Below are 21,463 nucleotides of genomic sequence, written 5' to 3' on the forward strand. Positions count from 1 at the left end.
GATAAAATCTCCTTTTTTTGATGATAGATGTATCCTCCAAGATAGGATTTGCTGAGAGGCCAAGGACTGGTCAGGATGGTCCAGAGCTAATACACAGTGAGGGGCTCAGGGCACAGGCTTGGAGTCTTAGTGTATCGGTAGCAAACCACTCCCCATACTTCCAATTGTCCATGTGATCTGGGGGAAAGGCCCTAGAACATCTCTGAGATATCCCTTCTTCCACGAACTGAAATAGCACGAACACTTAAAATGTATGTTGCGATTGGTAGTCAGCCGAACAGTGCCCCCCAAAAGATATGTCCTTGTCCCCATCCCTGGTAACTGCATCATTCCTTATTTAGAAAAGAATGGTTTTTGTCGATATAATCAAGTTAACTATCTTGAGATGAGAATATTCGAGTGGCCTCTAAATCTGATGACAAACGTCCTTATCAGAGTCCTGAGGAGGAGATGATTCACAGTGGAGAGACTGGAGCGAGGTGAACACAAGCCAAAGAACACCTAGAGTCACGGTAAACAAAGAGACAAGGAACGGATTCTCCTTTAGAACCTTAGGAGGGAGTATGACTGCTGACAGTTGATGGTGGGCTTCTGGTCTCCAGAACAGCAAGAGAATAAACTCTTGTTTTAGGTCAACTGGCTTATGATAATTTGTTACAGCAGTCACAGAAACTAATACAGCATTAAATAAAGCAATTGTGAAGAATGTACTTAACATGTGATCTAAGCATAAAGTATTATTTGTAAATAGAAGTTATTATTACGTAAAACCTGAACAGTGTAGAGCCTAGAACCAGCACCAAATTGAAGAACTTTGCTTTTATTGAGCTCTTTCTGGGTGCCAAGTATTGCCCTGGGTGTTATGCACCCATTATGCAGTTTCTTTTTCTATCTCTACTGAAAGTAAATATAATTTCTCTTGACCGACAAGAAGACTTGAGATTCAGAAAAGTGAAATGACATGTCCAAGGGCTTATCAAAAGTAAGATAATTAAGATCCAAACTTCGGTGTGTTTCTGGGAAAAGCACTTAATCTTTTTTCATGATGCTTCTGTAAGATACAGTGTTTAGAGCCAGTGAGTGAGTTTGGCTGGTAGTGGTATGGAGGGAACTAAGCCTAATCCATCAGTTCTGTGTAACAGGTTGTCAGTCTCAAGGCTCTTAGCACAGAGGAAAAATCAAAGAACAAGGAAATAGACAATGCGATGGATAATGGAGGACGTAGACAAACATGAGAGCGTTAGAAGAGATCAAATGATCCAACATTTCTGAACAAATTATAGTGTTGGTCATTGGAGGCAGGTATTGGTTAGAGGTAGATTTTACAAGATGTCAAAATAGGTTTGATGGCATGGCAGGCAGAATTCTAAGATGGCCCTCAAAATTTCCGTCCCTTCATGTGCACATGTCTATCCTCCCACTGCGAAGTGTGGGTGGGAACTGGGAATACAATAGCATGTCATTCCTATGATTAGGCTTCCTTATACAGCAAAGGTAAATGGAGTTTGTAGCTCTAAGTCCCAAATCTGTGTGTTTTTAGCTAATCAAAAGAAAGATTATTTTTGGTGGGCATAATTAACCAGATAAAAGCCATTTAATGAGCAAATGGACCTTCCCCAAAGGTAGAAAGAGATTCTCCTGCATGCAGCCCTCTCTGAACTGCCTTTGGAGAGGGCCACGTGGTGAGGTATCTTGGGTGACCTCCACAGGCTGAGCCTCACCCTGTCCAATCCAACAGCCAGTTATCACACAGGTACCCTGATCTCACAATGGTAAGAAGATAAATTTTGCTAACAGCTTGAATAAACTTGGGAAAACATTCTCTGATCAAGCTTAGTGATACAAAAGCAGCCTGGCAGACGGTTTCAATGTAGCTTTGTGAGACCCTGAGCAGATTAAAAAGTTGCTTTAATTTTAAACGACCTTTGCACATTCGAGTTCAGAAATATTTTTCTACTGATTTGGAGATATTTCTTTGTAAATCCTAACACTGAGTATATTGTATCAAAATGACTAAGAATATTTCCAAATATATTGTACTGAGTCTCCTTAGGTAGAAAACATTTTGAAATCTTCTTGCTTTTTGGACTATTGAGGTGAATATTTAACTGATACTTATAGGCATCTTTAGCTATGTAGAATTAGACCTCATGTTTCTGTGTGTCTGTAGCACCCATCCAGATATATTAAATTTGAGGTTAATGGTATTTTTTTCTGAAATTTAGTTACTTTTAATCTCCCAGCTATTGTTTAATTAAACTTTTATGTAGAAAAATCAATAATTCCATCCAAAACTGAGTGTGAGAGAGGTTTTCCATGTAAAATTATTTTTTCTCTTTTCCTCCCCCTCCTGCTTTTATTTCCCTTCCTCTTTTCTCTTTCCTCCCTCTGTCTCCTTCCCTCCCTCTTCTTTTTTTCACCCAGTATGTATTAGACATACAAGGCCTATCTGGAAAAAGATCAGCCATTATTAACATAATGAAAAAGGTTTTCCCGACAACAATGTAACCTGGCAGCCAAAGAGAGTGGACTGGATTGAGTGAACAATCCAGTGATTTGCAATGATTTCACTGTACTAGACAGTGGGGGTGGTAGATGCCATTGAGTGGGCATTTGTGCTGTGTGGCCATCACATTGAAAATGACTGAGAGAGTGGAGCAATGAATTTGCATCAAATTTTGCATTAAGCTTGAACATTCCTTCACAGAAACTATTCAGATGATTCAGGAGGCTTTCAGGGACAATGCAATGAGTGCAGCATAAATAAAAGTGTGGCACAAACACTTCAAAGATGGTCTGGAATCTGTTGAAAGTGGTCCACGTTCTGGAAGGTCTGAAACACACAGACCACCTGAGAATGTTGACTGTGTACAGGCTGCAATCAGCAAAGCTCAGTGACTGCTCTGTGAAGACCAGAAGCTGATCTGGGGGTTCCAAAAACTACTGTGTATGAGATTTTGATGCAGGATCTTAGAATGAAACATGTCATGCAAAGTTCATTCCGTGGCTTCTGCTACCACAGCAGAAGGAACATTGTGTTGCAGTTGCTAATGACTTATTTCAAACCAGTAGCAATGAACCAGATTTCCTCAAGAAGGTCATAACTTTGAAGGCAACTAAAGCATCATTGTCCTATGTACAATGTTTCTTGTATATCTTCAATAAATGTTTCTATTTTTTATATTGCAGGGCTGAATACCTTTATATCATGTACTTCCACTGTGTTAGGCACAATGATATAAAAAAAAACAAGACAGCTTTGTATGTGATCACCCAAAGTTTAGAATCAAGGAGTCGGATTTAAATTTTAAAACAAGTATTTACAGTTAAGTATGGTAAATAATACAATAAAGGAAGAGCAGATGGTTAAGGAAATGCTTAGCAGCAGCTTCTAATACAGTTGTGGACAAGGAGTATTGCTCAGAGAAAGGTTTCTAGACAAAGTGACAGGCTAAAACCTAAAGATTCATTAAACATCAGACAAGTAATATTTCCATGGTAAATATTGGAGGTGCATGTTTATTTAGGTTTCTACCTTATTATATTGTTGTCTCTTTTTTGTCTCCAGTACCCACTAAAGTACCTGCCATATAGATGGTGTTTAATAAATATTTGATTAATTAGTGCAGAAATATGTAAATAACTTAATAGTGCATTGGCAAAACAATTTGTTACATGTGTTTGTATATTACGATGCTACAATTAAAAAGTAGCATTGATTTCAAGAATATTTAATACACCTCCCATGTCTCTACCTTTAAGACTTTAAGAGTCTTAAAGTCTCTTCTTTTTTCTTATACTTTGTTTATTCTGTTTCTCTTCTTTTTATTCATGTTTAAACTTATTAGTATACTCAGATTAATATACAATTGAGTTAACCTTTTCAAAATACTATTTATTACAGATTCAACACTTATTCAAAGTTTAATAACTTATTTTAACAATTCTAAAACTTTTATTAAAATAGCAATTCTAAAACTTCTGACTTAATATTTGCCACTTTATTTTGCCCATAGGAAAATTTGTTTAATAAAAGACTAAAAAATTATACAAGAAATTACCAAAAACTTTGAGTACTAAATAATTACTTTGAGTATTGCTTTAAAAAACCTGTAAGTTAATTACTTTATGCATATGGAATATATACAAATTTATGCTGCTTTGGGCAGAGATCACTTAATTGGAGAATAAAAATTAAAAACTTACTCAAATTCATTTTGAAATGTGAGGATATAACACACATGCAATCAGGCTCACACATTCATAAATAAAGTACATTAGAAAACAGCAATGCTAATTGACATGAAACACCAAGGCAATGGGGTATCTAAAATTGTCACTCAGAGTTGTTGGAATATAGTTAAGAAAATGAGATTTTAGATATCATTAGGAACTGAGCTCAACAAGATCTTACGAGTATTTTTAGGCTTAGGGTTAATATTGAAAATTTGTTTATATTAGCTCAAATTAGTCTCAAGTATCTCATTTTCTTCTGTTGCCTATTTTCAATTATCTGAGAATTCAAATACAGATGAAGGAGCAGTAAAACATGCCGAAGGTGGAAATGGGTCATAATTTAGTAAATACAATTATACATTATTTTTGAAAAACAATTTTTTGAGAACTTCAGAGACAAAAATATAGTTTCTATAAAAATTTGCAAAAGAAGAAATTTAATTTAAGTTTCTCCAAAAATCAGGGATGATTTTTTAAGATAAGCAAATTTATTTTCTAGAAAACTGCTTATAACACACACACACACACAAACACACACAATATGTGGTACAATATATTTTAGAAAATTAAAATAATCCCTCAATTATACTTTTCTTTTAATAAATTGCTTGATCATGATTTTTAGAAAAGGATTTTCTTTGAATATGTAAAATTTAATTTTTTTTAATTTTTATTTTATATGTATTATTGATTATGCTATTGCAGTTGTCCTATTTTCTGACCCTTTATTCCCCTCCACCCTGCAACCCCCCTTCCCACCCGTATCCCCTCCTCTTTGTTCATGTCCATGGGTCATACATACAAGATCTTTGGCTTCTCCATTTCCCATACTGTTCTTTTTTTTTTAATTTTAAAAGATTTTACGTATTTATCTTTAGAGGGGAAGGGAAGGAGAAAGGGAGAGAAATATCAATGTATGGTTGCCTTTCATTCATGCCCTGCTGGGAACTGACCTGCAACCCAGGCATGTGCCCTGACTGGGACTCAAACCATGATTCTTTGATTCACAGGCCCATGCTCAGTCCACTGAGCTACACCAGCCAGGGCTTAAAAATTTTTAATTGTTGTTCAAGTACAGTTCCCATTCTTAACCTCTCCCTATTTTTTACCTACCATTTATGCTTCTCATTCCCTGTACTTTTTCCCCTGTTCCCCCCCATCCTCCCCCACTGATAACCCTGCATGTGATCTTCATTTCTGTGAGTCTGTTCCTGTTCTAGGTGCTTGTTAGTTCATTTTTGTTTGTTTTTTTTTTACATTTGGTTGTTGATAGTTGTGAGTTAGTTGTCATTTTACTGTTCATATTTTTAATATTCTTCTTTTTGTTAGAAAAGTCCCTTTAACATTTTATATAATAAGAGCTTGATGATGATAAACTCCTTTAACTTGACCTTATCTGGGAAGCACTTTATCTGCCCTCCCATTCTAAATGATACCTTCACTGGATAGAGTAATCTTGGATGTAGGTCCTCGCCTATCATGACTTTGAATACTTCTTTCCAGCCCCTTCTTGCCTGTAAGTTTTCTTTTGAGAAATCAGCTGATAGACTTATGGGAACTCTTTTGTAGGTAACCTTCTCCTTTTTTCTTGCTGATTTTAAGATTCTCTCTTCTTTAGTCTTGGGTAATGTAATTATCATGTGCCTTGGTGTGTACTTCCTTGGGTCTAACTTTTTGGGGATTATCTGGGCTTCTTTGACTGTGGAAGTCCATTTCCTTTTCCAGATTGGAAAAATTCTCCTTCATTATATTTTCAAATAAGTTTTCAATTTCTTGCTCTTTCTCTTCTCCTTCTGGCACCCCTATGATTCAGATGTTGGAACATTTGAAATTGTCCTGAAGGTTCCTAAACATTTCATTTTTTTTTAATTCTTCTTCCTTTATTCTTTTCTGGTTGAATGTCTGTTTCTTCCTTCTGGTCCAACCATTGATTTGAGTCCATTTTCTTCCCTTCACTGTTGGTTCCCTGCATATTTTCCTTTATTTCACTTTGCATAGCCTTCACTTCTTCCTCTATTTTGCAACCATACTCAATTATTTCTGTGAGCATCCTGATTACCAGTGTTTTGAACTCTGCATATGATTGGTTGGCTGTCTTCATCATTAGTTGTATTTTTTCTGGAGCTTTGTTCTGTTCTAATAAGTTGTTTTGTGCTCTTGTTATTAAATGGGGGTACTAAGCCTTGATTAGTGTGGCCCAGTGGGTTGGGCATAGTCTAGCAAACCAAAAAGTCACCAGTTTGATTCCTGGTCAGGCACAAGACTGTGTTTCATGCCAAATTCATAGTTGGGGGTGTGTGAGAGGCAACCAATGGATGTTTCTCTCACACATCAATGTTTATCTGATTTTTTTTATCCTTCCCTTCTCCTCTTTCTAAAAATAAATACAACTATTTTAAAAAATGAGATACTGAAGTGTAGGTTTTCTGCTTTAAGTGCATAGATATTTCTAACATAGGAACATGGAGTCTAAGTACACCCATCATAGAGCAAGATATTGTCAGGCAACCCCATGGTTTAGAATCTGTGCACTAATAGAAGAAGGGAGGGGCAGGAGGGAGAAACAGCAGAGATTCTAATTAATTTCATGCCTTGTGGTTCAACTGTCCCTGCCCTGAAAAAGCAAGGGAAACAGGGTTTTTGTGGTTTAACTTGGATGGAGGAGGAGCAAACAAAAGCCATTTTAGTTTATAATTTTGCTTAACTGTAATAAGATGATAATCTGCTATTTGTTAATTTCTTATTAAAATAATAGCATACTTATTCCACTAATACTATTAAAAAGCTATTCTCTCTACATGGATTATGACCTTGAACTTGAAAATTGAGGGAATAATGATAATCAGACAAAATACTCAACTTTTAATTCATATGAAAGAAGAGGATTGGGGTGTGAGGTAAGAAAAAAGAGAAGTGTCCATCATTACTTTATTTATTATTTCTAGTTTTTCTTCCTAAGAGAGAATTTTCCATGTGTGCATCTGTGCTATGAACACATTTAAAGCAAATGTTGGTCTCATTATTACTAGATTGAGGATTAAAAGGACTTCTTCAAGGACTCTTTTTCCTCAAACTTTGATTAGGAAAAAGTGAAGATGATATTAACATAGAACAATTGTATACAGATTCAACAACAAATGAAATCATTGAAATATTATGTTGAATTATCTCCATCTGAGCTGGCACAATTGCACCAAACACTGGTTAAAGGTTAAAGACTGAAAAATAGAAAGTGAACTTTCCTTTTTGAATCTCATTTGACAGATTTCTACACAATAAAATATATCCCTAAGGCATGCTAGGAAAAGCAACAACTTAGCCTTTAAATATAAAGAGAAGACTAGGTACTTAGAGATTTCAATATAGCTCCTTTCATAATAATTTAAAGCACTTACAACAAATTGAAGCAATTAGATTTTGACTTTAATTTGCCAGCCATAGCAATTTATAATGCTTAGTACCAGGGTTCCAGTCATTGATATATATCAGAAGTATCCTTTTGGTATCAGAGGAAGGGGCTGATTTTCTTGGTGAGAGTGATCATGCCATAAGGGACAGATCAAGTTACAAAGATAACCTTGAATTAAAGGTGATTCAGCAAGAAAGTGGAGCTGAGGTTCATGTATAAGAAGGGTATGGTATGCAGCTGCACTAGTCATACTTTTGTTGAACAACTGGTTAGCTTTACAGTTAGAAAAAGAGAGAATTGTCGACATTATTTTGGTGAACCAAATCTGGCTCTGAATTCACTACTACCCTTTGTAGTTATGGACTTCACCCCAAGTTGATTAAGCATTTTATCTAATATTAATTTAAGCTATTTTTAATATGGCTAATGAACTAATAATTTCACAAATGGTTGAAGATTGAATTCACTATAATTTAGCTTTTGATAGTTTTGAGCAATTATTAACACCCCTGCCATTTTTCTGACACAGTGAAATATGACTATTGTCTTATACTGAATTATGATTAAGGTGACAATACAATTTATCTTCCAAAAAAGAACAAGTCTGAAAGTTAACAGGATGCTGTTAGTAATTGTACTAGGAGTTCAGACATAAGCCAGAACCATCTCTGTTCCACAATTAGGGCCACCATAATTACAGCAGATTTATTTTCCAAGAAAATATTTTATGGGGTGGTGGGAGAATTGCATTAAAAACAAAACTTTGATGTGACTGTGAGGGTTAATTTTACTTTGAATATTTGAAAAATGTCCCCAGAGTTTAATTTATTGAAGTCATATTTAGTTTTCTACTGACCTCAATTTTTGAAGCCCTTTCCAATTTTTTAAAATGTAAAACTTTGTAAACTTAATTAGTTACTGTACAATTGACCTTAGATGACAATATATATTTTCGATTTAATAACCAGTGGAGAATAGAAAAATTGCCAACATAATCATAATTTGGATTATCAGTTGGTGATCTTGAGGGCATTAAAAGTGATAAAATATGAATAATTTATCCTTTAACTATACTAATTAAATTGTGTAGAGTTTTTTTATGTGTAGTATAGGTTTATAATAAAGCAAGTTATAAATGTACATTTACATAATGGGCTTGTACTTTAAAAGAAACAATATCTTGCTGTTTAGTCACTTTTCTCCAGAAATGGTGATAAAGTTACCAAATTAGAGGAACTTCCGCCAAGATGGAGGCGTAGATGGAAATACATTGCGTCCGAGCACAACCAAATCTAAAAATAAAGTTTTAACAACAATAAACATAACCAAACCACACAGAAAATTGACAATACGGAGTCCAAAGACAACGAAATGCTCAGCTAAACCTGTAAGAGGAGCGAAGCCAGCAGCGGAGCGGGTTGGCAAAAAAGATCCCTGACCAGGTGGTGCGCAAGCAGCCGAAGGCGCTGATCCCAGGTGTGGGCTAGCTACGGGCTGGCACAGGGAAGAGGCGCGGCTGGCTGTCTGTGGTGGGTGGAGCATTTGCATGCAGATAAACCCGTGAAGAGGTGAGTATTGAGACCCACAGCACAGAGTGGTGGGCTCGCACATTTCCACTCAGATAAATGGGCCGGAGCAGTGGGACGGACTGGAGAGCAGAGAGGACCGCCATTGCTCCCTCTCTGACCCACCCCCACATACAGCATCACAAACAAGCGACCTGAGTGGCCCCACCCTGGTAAACAACTAAGGCTCTGCTACTCATACTTAACGGGCACGAACAGACCAAAAATGGCTCAAGAACAACTCAGAGCCCCAGAGCCAATAAATCTAAGCAGTGAACAAATAGCCAAACTTTCAGATGCACAGTTCAAAACACTGGTGATCAGGATCCTCACAGAACTGGTTCATTTTAGAGAAATTAGAGAAACATATGAAAGCTAAACTAATTGAAATGAATGGTAATGCACAGGAAACCAACAGTAATGGAAAGGAAACTGGGACTCAAATCAAGGGAGTAGACCAGAAGGAAGGAAAAAATGACCAAACAGAAAAAAATGAAGAAACAAGAATTCAAAAAAATGAGGAGAGGCTCAGGAACCTCCAGGACACCTTTAAACATTCCAACATTTGAATTATAGGGATACCAGAAGGGGAAGAGGAACAGTCATGAGTGTAAAACTTATTTGAACAAATAATAAAAGAGAACTTCCCCATTCTGGCAAAGTAAATAGACTTCCAGGAAACCCAGGAAGCTCAGAGAGTCCCAAAGAAGTTGGACCCAAGAAGAAACATACCAAGGCACATCATCATTACATTAGTCAAGATTAAAATGAAGGAGAGAATCCTAGAAGCAGCAAGAGATAAGGGGACTGTCACCTACAAAGGAATTCCCATCAGAGTGTCAGCTGATTTCTCAAAAGAGACCTTACAGGCAAGAAGGGGCTGGAAAGAGGTATTCCAACTCATGAAAACCAAAAACCTACAACCAAGATTGCTCTATCCAGCAAAGTTTTCATTTAGAATGGAAGGACAGATGAAGTGCTTTTCAGATAAGACCAAATTCCAGGAGTTCATCATCATCAAGCCCTTATTATATGAAATGTTAAAGGGACTTACCTAAGAAAAAGAAGATAAAAAAAGATGAACAGTGAAAGGACAGCAAACTCACAGTTATCAACAACCACACCTAAAACAAAAGCAAATTAAGAGGACAGCTAGATCAGGAGCGAACCATAGAAATGAAGATCTCATGGAGGGTTAGCAACAGGGGAGTGGGAGAAGGAGAAGGGGGGAGAAGGTACAGAGAATAAGTAGCACAGACAGTGTATAGAAAATAGATAGGGGGGAGGGTAAGAATAGTAGGGGAAATACAGAATCTAAAGAACTTGAGACACGTGTTCATGAACTAAAGGGGGGAATGGTGGGAGAGGGGTGTGCAGGGTGGAGGGAAAAGGAGGGGGGAATAGAACAAATGTAATGGCATAATCAATAAAAAAAATGTTTAAATAAATAAATAAATAAAAGTTACCAAATTAAAGAGATGGAGCTAAAATATTTAAGCTAGTTAGACAACTATTTTTTTTTCTTATTTTATTTTATACCAGTGTCAGGTATGCAGTTTAGCACTTAGACAATCACATACTCTTATATTGTGTTCCACACGTGGTTAGAAAATGTTACAAACTTCCTTAATACCATTAGGGAATATAATTACTGCTTCAAACTGGGAGATAATTTGAAAGAGAGAGGGAGAAAAACATCCACATGAGAAAAACATCAGTATGAGAAGGATTAATGGGTTTCCTTCTATAAGCACCCTGACCAGGGACCGAACCTACGACCCATCTAGGTATTTGCACTGACCGGGAATTAAACCCACGATCTTTTGGTGTATGAGACTCTCTAAACCAAATGAACCACCCTGCCAGGGCCTGATGGAGGTTTTAAATCATGTTGGAGAAAGTTATTCTGACTCAGAACAACGAAATTCATATTCAAACCACACCTGAGCATAAGAGCCATGTGGCCCTGGCATATTTATGAGAATGCCTTTAGAGATCCAGTTTCTTCTTCTTTAGCATCAAGACAACACTACCCTGCTTACCTCACAGGCTATTTGTGAGGTGGCGATTAAGCTAATACATATAAATGCAGTTGCAAACTTGTAAGCACCCAGAGGGGAATAAGTCCTCCATACACCGAGAACTGTTCAATTATTTTTGTCACTTCTAATTTTACCTTGATGAGAAAGCCACCTGTTGCCACCCTTCTGTGACAGTGACATTAACTCCTGTGCAGCAGGTAAAGTGTGTATGTGTCTGCATTCTCAGTGTATTGTTTACTTTCGGTGGCTCAGAGGCAGTGACAGCTCAGGACTCTGACAGTTGGTAGAGGCAGAAACTACAGCAGTAATAATGACTTGAGTATGTAGACAAATTTTTAATGTCATCATTACTTATTGCTAGAAGATGCTGGATAAATGCATTAGACACACATCAGCTCTTTTAATTACCATTTTAAAGCTTCACTAGTTTTTTATCCTTTATGTTTAAAAAGCTATTGTAACAGTTTCATATTATCTTCGAATTAAACTTTTCTTCCATTAAAAATGAATCCTTTAAAAATGAGTGAAATATTTTAATGCATAGTTGAAAACTCTTTCAAAGTGAAAAAGTAAGGGATAATTCTCCTCTGTGGGTCTTTCAAATTATGAAATATTATGTATGTACATAATAAAGTGAAAGAAATTCTTCAATGAAACCTACATATTACAAGGGAAAAACTTGAGACTTACCATTAGAGGGGGGGAAATGGTGTCCTATATCACTTCCTAGGTGATCTGAGTGAAGGATATCAGTTAGTAACAGATAAAATGTGTAGTCCCACACACATATCGATCCCTAGGTCTCCTGAAAACAAAGTATAATTTTGTTCAGCTTTATTATTTTATTTCCTGATACTCAGATGCATATTGTTAAGCATGCTAATTCAGTTTATAATACAGTATCATTAATAATCAATACAAAGTCTCTGTCTTGTTTTCTTTATTTATTCCCTTTTATTACCATGCTCCACATCTATTCCTATTTATCCAATAGTCAGTATATTACTATGTTTAATGTGTATTTGTCATATGGATGTTTTGGCAAAAGTGTGTCATTCTGTGTGCAAGTAATTTTGATGTATTTAAATGGTATTGTGTTACATATGACTATATCTGTAATTTTTTTTACTTTTATTACTAAAACCTATGTTTTAAGAACATTCATATTTCTTAGTGTACCTCCAATCCATTGCTTCAACACTTAATATTTCATGGTGTGCATAAACTTCATTTTCTTTTCTATCCTTCTAGAAATGCATTCTGAATTTTCCTCCAGCTCCCTATTACTATAAATACTGTGGTAACAAGCACTGAATTACACATCTCTCTGATAACTTGTGTGAATTTCTTAGAGCTATACACGAAGGAGTGGAATTCCAGAACCATGAGGCACACGTAATTTTACTTTATTAGAAAAGAACAAAATCTCTTCAGAATGCATATCACAACCTAATTTCTCAGTGACAGAAGATAGAAATTCATATACTTCATATCTGTGCCAAGGCTTTGTATTGTCCAGCTTTTTAAAAATTTTTGGCCATTTAATAGTTATTATATGTATCTCATTGCCTTTACACTTATAATTCTTTTGTTACTAATTATTGTGAGCAGTTTTTTTATGTTTCTCAGCTTTTTTGATTTCTACCACTAGAGAAATATTCTTACTTTGTCATTTTCGATTCCTTTGTCAATTTTTCTATTGGGACTGACTTGATTTTCAGGAATTCTATCTTTTGTTGCTCTTCCATTTGTAGGTTTCAAACATCTTTTCCATTCTGTTTTATATATACAGAGTTCACTTTGAACATAAATTCTTAATTTTCTATAATCTAATTAAACAAATTTTTTCCTTATTGTTTGTGTCTTTAAATTTTATGAAGTTCTTTCTTATCATGAATGTACTTTCCACATTTTTACTGATTTTTTAGTGTTGCTTTTAACATTTAGTATCTAATTCTTTTGAAATCAATCTTATTTTTCTCCATATAATAAGATGGATTATATAACACTATATACTATAGATTTATCTTTTATCTATTTATCTGTGGAGTTCCTCTATTGAAAATTAAGTTTCTATATATTCTTTCTGTCTTTGAACTTTCCTATTCTACTGGACTATTGTCTATTTCTGTCTAATACTGGACTACATTTATTATTATGGCTTTATAATCCATCTAATTATCTGGTTGGTCAATTTTATAAAATGAAGAAATAATAATGTCACAGGGTCCAAACTTTCCTCTAATGCCCAAATCTCTTACAGAGAGATTCATCCCCTGATGAATCAACTTCAACTTCTCTTTAAACAACTCCGTTGATACTTTTCCAGGCAATTCAACCTGTTATTGATTAGGCATCGCCACACATGATCTCTACAGTTTGATATGGAATCTATTATTCCGTATCTCCCTTTCACCATGGCTAGTTCCTGTGGAACAAAACAAAAAATTTACTTCATCTAATGTATGAAAATTCCTTAGTTATTGTGAACTTTATAGTCATTTTTTCTCTAATATCCTCAAGTACTTATCTGTCCTCATGTGCCTTGATATTCACAAGTCTCCATTCTAGCTGCTGTCATTATACACAATCTATTTGGCCTTTGATCTATTTAATACATCATAAGTGTAACTGGCAAACAAAGGATTCAGATGTGGCCTAATAAACACAGTATAGTGAAATTGTACTGTCTCTTCATGTGGACACTAAAACTCTGTTGATGGATGCCCTTTTCATGGCTCACTAATGTAACTCTTCAAAACTGTAACCCATCTTGAAAAGTAAGTAAAAATGTACATAAGTCTACAACTTATTGCCACAGAGATATATCTTAATCATTTTAACAGAGAAAAAAGTGCAATATTTTATTGCAATAATTTATGATTTTTCAAATCTTCCTACCATGAACTAATTCACAGAGACCTTTGACTTGCTAGTTGTCAAAACATACACCAAGTTTGGTTATTTCTATGACCACATGTCCTTAAACTGCCATTAAACTTGTTATTTTACCTTATTACACAGGAGATCTAGTTTCCTTAGAAACTAGATCAAATTGCAAGATTTGACTCCAAGGCAAATTGCCCATAATAATTTCCTGAAATGTCTCTGTGCTATTTTTAGGCAAGATTTTCTCACATACCGTTCAGCTCTCATCATGGACATATCTGGGAAAATATTAAAGGAATTGTTGGACCCCTCCAGGCAAAAAGGGGGAGAAATTTAAGAACCAGTGACAAGTTCCATGTGAGGAGAACCCAAAGTGTGAAAAACCCTGTGAACCACATGACACACTGCTGCAGGCCTGTTGTCTCGCCTTCCGGGATCTGTTAAAGGACCAGTTTGCATCATATCCTCATGAAAATCCCTGCTGTGTGTCCTGAAATCCAGGGGGAAGTTCTGGCAATGGCGTGCGTGGTGTGTGATGTTCACTAAAAATGTTCATTGTAATAAATTCTTTTAGTCTTTCTTCCAGAAATTCTTGCTTACACTGCTTTAAACATAAATACTTTTGCTGCTGTGAGCTTCAACATATTTCCCTAAGCAATTTCTAGTGTATTTTGACAAGCTGTCTGTACGTTGTGTTTGGACCCTCTAAGCAATTTAGATGAATGAATTTAGAATCAGGCTAGAAAACTGTTGAGCTTTGTCTAATTGTATACTAGCGCAATTCATCTTATCCTCCAAAATTCAACAGGAAGGTCATTGCCTCAATGATGCCCTCCTCTCTGCTAGAATTAATGCTTTGCCTTCTTATTCTCTTTTCAAAGAGTTCACAACATGATTATAGTACTCTTTTATTCACTCAGAACACATTTTTGTTCCCATTACAAACCAAATTCTGTGTTTGGTACCAAAGGTACAGAACTGAACAAAATTCCAAACATTTTGCTTTAAAGATGCTTACGACCTAGCTGTGGAGCTAGACATAAATATGTGATTGCAACACAGTACGGTAAGTACAAGGATTAAAGTATGTAGAAGAGATGGGGTTCTTTACAGGGAAGTGATAAAATTGGCTTGGGTTTGAATCAGTTGAAGCTTGATAAATGAGATATTTAACTATAGTCTTGAAGAGAGAGTTCATCTGCAATCTAGTTTGTTTCAAATGTGTTGCTTTTTTCCTTGGGCTAGAAAACATGAGTTTTTTATCTCCGAATTACCACTGCCTAGCAAGGAAATGAATGTATATCGTGTGATCAAAAGTATTGGATATAAGTATGATTTTTGTGCCAAAGACTATGTCTACTTTAAGTGTAAATGTTGAATAGCTTACCTTCGATAAAATTTCCCTCCTACTTGTCTACATAGATTAAAATACGTACTTATGAAACACCTCACTAAAATATGGAAAGGAGGAAGTAGAAAAAAAGTTGGAAGGAGGCACCCATTGCTTAAGATCAAGACCTATAGTAAGGCTCTTCTATCAGTCTATGTCCTCCCTGATCACTGATTTTTAGGAGGACCCCAAGTTGCACAGAGTTCATGCAATTTTTCCAGATGAGCTTTGCTTTCATAGGCAGCAGAAATTAAACATGTAAATATTCTTTTTCCTTCATGATAGCTGCCCTTTATTTTTTTCCAGAGGCTTTGCCTTGTGTCCTGTTATAGAAAATCCACCAAAGAGACTAATGCCATGATCAAAGTTTAATATGTTATTCCTCCCACACAGTATATCTGAGCTTAAAGCAGGAGCTACCACAATTTACTCAAAATGGTGGCCTCACTGTCGGATTTTTCAGACATCATGGCAATTCAATGGGAACAAAATGTTGGAATAGAGAGACTTCTGGATATAACTGAAATTCCTATAAGGCCTAGTCCAAACCACATTCACTGATTCAAAAAGAAAATACAACACTTTATTTCTAGTATTCAAAGGAAGAGGAGGGAGGGGTGTAAATGGAAAATGTGCCTCTTACATGAAGATAGCTAGCTTTGTCTTCACTGCTTTATTTCCAAACACCTTCTGTTGGCAGAAGGTGTTTGGTAATACCACTCATTCATCTAAGGATTTGGTCTTTTGTGGTGTTAGGTTCCAACAAAGTTACTTTTATACTGACTCTTACATAACTCTAATAATTATTAACCTGAGAAATAATATTCATATGCCAGGCACTATGTGAGATATTCTAGTTATCTTATTTACTAAATGCATAACTTTTAAAGTGCATATATTCTTCTTGTATTACAGAGAAGAAACTGAGGTTCACTGAATTGATCATGTCACATAGGAAGCAAGCACTTGAAACAAAGTTTATATAAGTCATATAATGACATAATTTAATCAAATCACACCACCTCCTTAACATATATGCATAATAATATAGTTTGAATGAAGCCAATTTGTGGCAATCATGAACCAGACATAGGAAAAGCAAAAATTTTCACAATATTAGGACTGGTGGGGGAAAAAGCCAACAGTTAAGAACTTCAGACTCTTTTGCCAGCGTCAGTGCGGGGGAAGAAGCTGGGCAGGTGAAAGTGCTGTATGTAGAGGCAAATGGTTGCTGCAATAAAGAACAGTCTGTACACAGGCTGTAGATGAAGCTAGGCAGAGGATAACAGTCCCTGACACAGGTTGAGGAGATGTAGGTACAAAAATAAGGTAAGATCGGGCACTTGTTAAAATACACAGTTAGGCATGGCTCTTTTGATCACATTAGGAATGTTAGCTTACCCAAGCCATTCTACTTTGAAGCAGTGCTGGGTGCCCAGTGAACAGTACTGAATAAAACATCGTACAGAAATGATTAGAGTTAGATCCTCATGTTTGGGGAGCAGTATAGCTTTGAGGCCATAGCACATAGAGTCCCTACAGTGGCTTTAGATTGCATTTCTGGATATTTTCTAAATTTCCCAGTGCTAGGCCGTGTTAGGGGAGGAAAGGGAAGTGTGGAAAGAAGATAAGCATAAATGCTCTTTTGCTATTTGGGCAGGTGGGCTCTGAACCTTCTCCATTTCTGGATACTTTCTGACCTTCTACACCCATATTGGACACATAAGGTAAGACATGCCTGAAGGAGTCATCATATGCAAGATTTGTGCATATGATGTCATATTACTTCCTGACCAGACTGGGGTTCCCAGAGGGCCCCTAAAAAACAGATCACTCAACTTCCATAGCATATAAGTTTTTTTTTTTTTTTTTTTACTGGATTGCTTGGGATCAGGCCACCATTTACTTTATACAAAGAATAAAGATACTCCACAGGCACCAATTAAACAAAAAATAAATAAATATCTAAATTCCACTTCTGTAGCCATTGCTCTAAATCTTCATCAGTAAATCATTGCATTTCCCATGGACTTACTAATTTTGTAATGCATTTTAAAATCAAATTGTTGCTAAATTCCTAGACCCTACAAAAATTATTTATTTGGAGGAAACCCTCATGGGCATCAGAATGAAAAGCTGGAACCATATGTGCAGCTATAAGACTCTTGGAAATTGGGAGCCGTGGACTATTTTTCTGGGCCAGCAACTGTTCTTAAACAGATTGTGACTGAGCAGGAGGTAAGCTTGGTGGTTCTACAGCAGGTTAAGCACCGGTTAGGATGTCTCAAAAGTTTTTTTGTTCTTTTTTCCCCATAAAGGGATGGTTTATAACACTGAATTCATAATTAAAATTAAATTTGAATAAAATATATGTTTGATGTTACTTTAAAATACATTTTGAGATTATTGTGACTACTTCTATTATGTATGTATTTATTTTTTAAATTTATTTATATCATTTATTACCAGTGTCCAGAATGGGTAATAACAAGATTTGCAGTATGTTGATTATTTTTTTTCTTCTAGGAGAAAAATAAATGGCTTCAGTAGAATATCGAAGCAGAAATAATAAAATCTCTGGAGGCAAGGCTAATGTAGTGAGCAATAAATAGCATCAAAACCCTTAAAAAATGGTTCACCAAGATGCCTCTGACACAAAGTGATGACGTGCATCGAAGAACTTTCCATGGGTTCTGTACTTCATCCTTATTCTTGTGGCCCTAAAATATAGGCCATAAGGTATTCTAATAATAACTGGGCATGGAGGGTTTTGAAAATATTTTATTTATTTATTTTTAGAGAGAGGGGAAGGTAAGGAGAAAGAGTGGGAGAGAAACATTAATGTTTGGTTGTCTCTCATGTGACCCCCATTGGGGACCTGTACTGCAACCCAGGCTAATGTCCTGACTGGGAATTGAACCAGCAACCCTTTGCTTCATAAGCCAATGCTCAATCCACTGAGCTACACTAGACAGGGCTGGGCATGGAGTTTTGAAGCACCAATACAGTTCCACTAGAATCTTTCAGTCTGAGAAGTACACAAAGATAATTTCTGCTAATTAATATTCTAAGAATCAAACAAAGTCAAAGTTTAGCCACCTAACCATACAGCCTAGTCACAGGTCATGTGAACAAACTCTGCTCTGGTCCAGACCCCAGTTCTACATGAACAGTGATTTGAAGGAATTTTGACATGGTTGAAACATCCAGGCATATGTTTTTCTCATCAAATGATAAATATATCAACTGCTCTGAGAAAAATAAACCTCTAGTGTCAAAAATTATAGGCTATAACTTGCAGAATAATTATTAATTCTAGGTTGCATGATATGGCTCTATAAAAATATATTTTAATACATATCAATATTCATATTATATCTGTTTCAGGCACTAGTTTCATTATCCGGGCACTCGTGAGCATTTAAGTGTGTAACACCTGAGTCAAAACAAGGGAAGGAAGGTAAAGAAGCCAAACTGGTGTGCAGTACAAGTGAAGCAGTTGGGGGTAGATATTCGGTACTCCAAAACATGGGTAGCTTTACGTTCAATGATAAAGTGCAGTGGGAAAACTTAGTTCATGAGTGATTTAAGAAACATTGAAAATAAGAAATGTTAAAGATTGAAATATTAATAATAGTATACATTTACTTATATTGCCCACTCTTTAAAAAAATATTTTATTTATTTATTTTTAGAGAGAGGGAAAGGGAAGGAGAAAAAGAAGGGGAGAAACATCAATGCACGGTTGCCTCTCTCCTGCCCCTTGCTGGGGACCTGGCTTACAACCCAGGCATGTGCCCTGAATGGGAATGGAACCAGTGACCCTTTGGTTCACAGGCCAGCATTCAATCCACTGAGTTACACCAGCCAGGGCTATTGCCCACTCTTAATTATCCTAACCAAAAATATATATTTTTCATATACAACAGAAAATATCATTGTCATCTAGCAACATGATCAAAACTGATTTCAGAGGCAAGATTGAACATTGCTGTACTGTCACTAGAATCCTGGAATGGAAGGAATAAGACATGTATTGACCCATGGGAAAAGGGTAGAGGGTCCATAATTTTTAAGGTAAAGCAGTCAATTCAATTAAATGTCACCTAAAGGTCTTTCTTTTGAGACCAACTTCTTTATCTTTAACCTGACCTTCTCTGTGAGTGTTTGTGTGTAAATTGTTTATTGATACCATGTATGATAAAGGCCACAGCTAGTAAATATGCCCCATTTCATATTATACATGACTCAGGTCTAACATTTCTGACCAAACCCCAAAGGAATGAGTGTTAGTCACAGAGCTAAGCATTAGGAAAAATAATTGAATTTCTCTGGCTTTGAAGCAAAAAAAAAAAAAAAAAAAAAAAAAAAAAGAATTGAAGGACAAAGAGGAATACAAGTCTGAAAGGCCAAGTCAGAAAGGGAGGAGTGTTTTGAGAGTGTTTGAGTTTTTTACTCCCAGAGTATGCCATGCCTTTATAAAATGTTAAGTGAAATATCTAGGTAAAGGTTTTAAGCAAAGTAAAGGAAAATCTTTGCAATTTGATCTTAATTTCCTATATATTTTAAGCAAATTTATTTCAAAAGGGATAGTAAAGAGAAAAAGAAAATGGTCTGACTGTCCTTAAATGAATGGGCTAGTGTAACACTATTTCTGGGTCCAGGGCTCTGTCAAAAGAATAAAGGTAGCAGCCTAGCAGGATGAAGTCAATTTGGGTCTGTGTCACTTCATAGAAAAATAAGTTATGGTGGCAGACTTACCAGGTTAAAATTAGAGTACCATATGATTTTCCAGAATTACAAACTTGAGCCATTTGCCAGTTTCTTAGTGTTTTCAGTATAGCCTATGACCCAGGCACAATTCTAAGCCCTTTAGATGTGCTCCTTTAACCTGTCCAATAACTGGATGAGGGAAGTATAATTTATCCCTACTTATTGGGGAAGAAACTGAGGTCCAGAGTCTAATTACCCTGCCCAAGATCACACCCTCAGTGGTAGAAATAGGATTTAAACTAGGATGTGAACGCAGAGGCTCAGGCTGGGTGCCTTCCTCAGTCGGTTTCTGCCCCCATGTCTAGTACCCACCATTTTCTCAGTACAGAATACCCAAGAAACACTCCCCTTTTCTGAAGTTGTATAATTAATATCAAGCGAGCTAGAATCAGTCGTTACAAGTATTTCTAAAGTGAGGAATGATGACGACTACTCTCTTTCTGCTTTACCAGTGGAGAAACAGGACCCACGCCCACAGCCTCACCCTGAGCTTAGCAGCGGAGCTCGGATCCTGTCTCAGGATGCCCAGTGTCCTTCCAGCACACCCACTGATTTTCCTGTGATATCTCTTGACAGGTTACTATTTTCCATGCCTTATGCCAGTATAACTTGGTTCCTCTCAAAACACCCTGCGTATTTTCAGACAAACTTGGTGCACTTTCATGCTTTGTTGAACATCTTCTCTTTATCAAGGAGCGGTAGCCGTGTTTTTAGACCTCTCCTTTTTCAGAGCAGTCATGAGTGGGTGGTTGCATGGTAAACAAAGGTGGACTTAGTGAAGCATCACTAAGGACACATAATGCAACACAACACAAACAATTTTGCTCTTACTTTGCTCTGAAGAATATAGTAATTTAGCTGAGGTTCAACTCGATCCTTCCTGTTTCAGTCCATTCCCATGCCTTCTTATCCCCCCTCATTTTCCCAAAAGCAATAAAATTTATCCAGGGTGACTTTTTCATTTTATATATTTCTCAGAATACCCTTAATAATAGAATCATCATGGGGCCCCTATTGTTCCTATTTGTTTGTGAATACCCTCTTTATTGTACACTATTATATCATTTCCCTTAATAAGACAGAAACTGTCCAAAAAATTGTTGTGATAGCAATAGAATTGTATAAATACGTTATACAGTTTTTTGACTTTTAAAAAGTA

Source organism: Artibeus jamaicensis, unplaced genomic scaffold (genome assembly GCF_021234435.1).
Source record: "Artibeus jamaicensis isolate MK-2021 breed Jamaican fruit bat unplaced genomic scaffold, CSHL_Jam_final contig_3214, whole genome shotgun sequence".
Taxonomy (NCBI): domain Eukaryota; kingdom Metazoa; phylum Chordata; class Mammalia; order Chiroptera; family Phyllostomidae; genus Artibeus; species Artibeus jamaicensis.